This window comes from Rhipicephalus sanguineus, chromosome 5, assembly GCF_013339695.2.
Source record: "Rhipicephalus sanguineus isolate Rsan-2018 chromosome 5, BIME_Rsan_1.4, whole genome shotgun sequence".
In the NCBI taxonomy this organism is placed as follows: Eukaryota; Metazoa; Arthropoda; class Arachnida; order Ixodida; family Ixodidae; genus Rhipicephalus; species Rhipicephalus sanguineus.
Genome location: NC_051180.1, coordinates 208,105,756 through 208,110,364, shown reverse-complemented (window position 1 = coordinate 208,110,364; position 4,609 = coordinate 208,105,756). Strand labels below are relative to the sequence as shown.

Here is a 4,609-nt window from a genome sequence, read left to right as displayed (position 1 = left end):
AGAAGTCTTAAAATAAGGTCGTTCTTTAGCGACACGTTATTTTATGAACTCTACTTATTGTACGCAGTTCCTTACATAAACTTATTCTCTACTGTTTGCTCACGTTCTACATGAAGGTAAGAGCCTGCAGCATACTTAGTGTTGCTAAATAAGTCTACTGCTCATTTGCCCATAAATACTGACGAAGGTAGCTTCACAGACAAAAAGCTCTTGATCATTAACCTGGAAAGTTATGAAACTACGAATGTCCTTAGCTTACGCATTTTCCACAGTATTGTCGCCTGTTCCCACTATACCATGGTCACTAATTAGTGGAATATAAACATGCGGCTTGCCTGTGCTGCAACATGTACGGACATATTAAACGACACTGTAGGTGTTTCATCTGGGACAAGATATATGGAACACAACATGACGCTCGAAATAGTTTAGAAACGTTACCTTTTGCATAGCACATAAGCGGGGCATCACGCCCAATTTTAGCTCGACATTGTCACTTTTAGAGATTCGCAAACGTAAGTTTAACAACTTGAATTGAAGACAGAAGAAATGGATTTCAGCTCGACGCCGTATGTAGAAGTAAGTCTATAACCATAGATGAGCAAGGAGCTTGTACAGATATGGAAAAGTGAGACCGTGGTCAAACGTACGTTCTGTGCGCATAAGTGGCAAGAGCTGGACCACAGCATGATGAAAGTGCGGATTGCGGTTGTCACAATACTCGGTCTCCTACGCAAAGGAGGTGAAAATGGGCCGAATCCCAACTTCGCCACTCAACGGAGTGTGGTGAAAAGCGCTCATGTAATAGGAGAACTTTTGTGTTTCCACACCCTCGCGTTCGAAGGAATCCCAGCTGTAGAGCGTAACGACGGCGATTCAGGAAGAGAGAATGACTGTCCCCTCTCCATTGTACGCGAGAAAAAAAAAATGCTCAGACCTCAGGCGTGCACTGGAGTCGCTCGCGCCCGCAGCGCCACTCCGCGGCCGACTGGAGTTGCCAAACTTGTTGCCCGCGCGCGCCGCTCCGGCCGCCGCCGCTCTGGACGAGCGCCCTCCCACAAGCCCTCCTCCCCCGTGCGGCGCCCCCTCCTCCGCCCGCCCCTTTCCCCAACAAACACTCCGGTCGCCGGCGGCAGCGCTATAGTCGGCAAGTTTGGCGCGTCCGCCCTGCCACGTGAGAGAGCGCCCACTCGATCGCGACTGCTCGCGCGGGCCGCATCGGTCCGCCCGTGCTTGGATTATACAACCCGTGCGTGCTTTTGTGGACGCGCCTCCGCTGTCGACTCTGTGCGTGGTGAAACTCGGCGGCCAACGTCGTGCATCGGACAGGTTAGCAGCCGGCATTCTCCGGAGAGTCCGTCGCATGTGCGCGGACCGGCGGCGGGCAACGCGATCGCCATCCATCATCGTCGCCGACGCCGGAGCGCCGCCGGGTTCAGCGCCGCGCGCGCCGCCTCCGTCATTGGATGGCGTCCGTCACGTGATATGCTAATCTCCAGCGGCTGGGCGGAGCCATGGCGCTGCTCGGCGACGAGACCGAAGCAAAACTATCTCCATCATCCAATTCAGCCGGCAAAAATTAATGACCATGAGTTCGTTTTTGATGAAACTCGCCGTCCTACGTGGACCCCAAATTCCCGCCGCCCGAGGAGTACTCGCAGGGAAACTACATCCCGAGCCATGGGGCCGGTGACTATTACGCGGGCGCCCCGCCGCACACCACCACCACGCGGCCGCGCACCCGTACGCGACGTTCGGAGGCGCCGCGGCCCCGCCGTACGGTGCCGAGAACGGCGGCTACGTGTCCAGCGCGTCGCCGCACTTACCAGCACTCATGTTCCATGACACAGACTACGCTGAGCCCGCTGTCGCGGCCCAGCGTAGCGCTCGACCATGCCGGCGCGGGCGGCGGTCACAGCCCGCCGTACTCGGGACTCCCGCTCCGCTGCAGCGGTCTCCGTCGCCCCGCCGCCGGCGTCCATGCTCAGGCCTTCGCCGCAATCGCCGCACGTCGGGGCAGCGCCACCGATGCACAGCCCCGGGGCCACCGCCACGGCGCCGACTTCGGTAGCCGGCGGCGACTGCAATCAGGCCGGACAGCCCGTCATCTATCCCTGGATGAAAAAGGCGCACGTCAACGCAGGTGAGTAGTCGATAAGTCAGCACAACACGTGCTACCTGCCATCACGCGGCCCAGTTTCGGTTCTGGTATAGTCTCGGCCACGGCGTTAGAGTATGTTAGGTTTGTGGTCTAGTCGAAGCGCACGGCGGGAAACTGTCCCGGGAACGTGTAATGCATACGCGTAAACAATGTGCAGAAACCTTCACATGACAGGCGTGATAGAGTGCGAAATGTGATATGAGGGAAAGTGAAACGGCTATAGCCCGGATAACCGCATCGGATAATAAACACAATTTCATGAGTGTGCTAATCGGTATAACGCGACGTGGATATTAGCATTTAGAGTTCAGGGGATACTTTGGAAAGTTCACATAGAACAGTATAACCGCGTATGAGCTCAACAAATCAGTGCGATGCTCTTTGTGTTTCGCGCACACACTTTTCTGAGTATTTTCGACAGTGCTGACAACTAAGGATTAAGGTAGCGCACTTTAGGTTCATGACAGAAATAGGTTCATTCTTCCGGTCTGACACCCCGAGCATCTATAGATATTCTAGGTAAACACAGCTGGTGTCCTATTATGTGTGACGGAGATGTCCCGCTGTCCGTATGCTTCCCTGCACGCCTGCTGACGATTGTTGACAATAACATCGTAAATGCATCATATTTCGGAATGTAGATGGTAATTAAGAACATGTAAAAGAGGAAATCGCACCGAAATCGCTTGTCACATTGCACACGTGAGCGAGAATGAAACTATTTAGCAGATTATTTTCTGCATTACAGAAGATGGTAAAGAAATACGCTCAAACATCGAAAATATCTGAGAAATAACATTGGATCGCGCACAGCGCTTAAGTCCGACTTTTCATTGTTTACAAAATTTGGCAATTCCTAAAGAAAGTGGCATTTGCCGATTGAGTCAGATAAATATTAACTCTACGTGATACAGTTATAGAAAACATGTGCAAGAGATAACTATTATCGAAGAGACTACAGTTTCGTCGTTAACGCGGACGCCCGCAAATTACTGCTAAAATATATGCAAATTGACTGCTTTGATAATAGCTTTTTTTTTTTTTTCACACCAACTCCATAAACGTATTGTACGCACTGGCACCGACTGTTGTCGTAAAAATTGATGGCACTTTAATTTCGTTGTCACAGACCTCCGGCTGAAATATCAGCCGGTTCACGTGCGTTCCATCAGTAGGGCCCGCTAATCGGACATTAAATGTCCCGTGTAATCACCGGGAAAAAAAAACAAATCGGACGCTTTTATGCGTAGACTTGCGCCTATTTTGCAGCTGAAAGGCTTGTCACGCCCTGTTAAATGTTTCACGCGAAGAGCACGAAATTTATTTGCAGCTTTTATGTGCTGATTTGATCATATAGCACCTTGTAACATTTCTTATCTTGACATCATCGCATCCAAAGCGCTCACAAGCGCGCAGTTCCAAAAAAAAAAGAACAGGAGTATTCGATTAGCGACATATTCATTGACACTTTTGAGTAGCAGCAAAATAGAAATGCGTTGAATTGCATGGTCAGTTTTCGAATATGTTATGCAGAATTTGCAATTTGAAGAGACGTGTGAAATAATTTTGACAGTGGAGAAACACTGAAATTCACGGGATTGTACTCGCCCATGAGGTCGATAATTGTACTTATTTGCTAAATTATAACATGCAACACGTAACAAAACACATCGTATATACACATAAACAAATAGGAACTAAAATGTAGTAAAGAGACTTGACGAAATGAAGTACTGTAAGTGAAAGAAATGTCAAGACGGAGGTATTATAGTGTAAGTCGACACGAAATAGGGAGATGGAGCATCTTCTGCGCACACAGGCATAAAGCAGTTAAAAATTTGTTTGCCTGTAGAATGTATTAATTATTCAACGCATATTTGCTCTGTGGAATGGTTACCCAGCATCAGCAAGAATGAAACTATAAGTAACGTAAGCGAATAGAGAACGGTAGATTTTGTTAAAAAATAACTGCTAGTAATCTTTAGCAAAATAAAAGCTCGTGATGCTCCGCGACATCAAATTTTATGACTGTCGGGACGCCGCGAGGTTCATTTCATGTGTAGCATGGTGAGGTATTAAGTGAAAAATAACACTATAACTGGGCCTTTTAAATGATACAATAAGTATATAGCCTACTTATTGCTGCAAATAAGTACTGCCATGCTCAAGCGGTAGATATGTTTGGAAGAAGGGTTAACGCTTTAGAGTACTTTGTACCCTACTACGGGAGAGCAGTAAGCCGTCCCAGACCTAGACGAAAGGATGCGTTGACATTCATATTCGAAAATAGCACTTCGTAACGTGCACTTTGTTACTTTATAAAAAAGCAGTGCGCGGGCATGACACGAGTTGAAATTTACATTATGTTCCCCGGCAAATGGTCCGTTTTCGTTTTATCAACCTCCATGTTCCGATGCTGCGGTGGCTGCCCGTTGCGTTGAAGTGATA

General features: G+C 48.7%; 1 pseudogene; it reads left to right on the top strand.

Annotated features, from left to right (window-relative positions):
- The first annotated feature begins 1,133 nt into the window (after window positions 1–1,133).
- Window positions 1,134–2,151, top strand: LOC119393075 (homeobox protein Hox-C4-like; annotated as a pseudogene).
- Window positions 2,152–4,609: the final 2,458 nt, after the last annotated feature.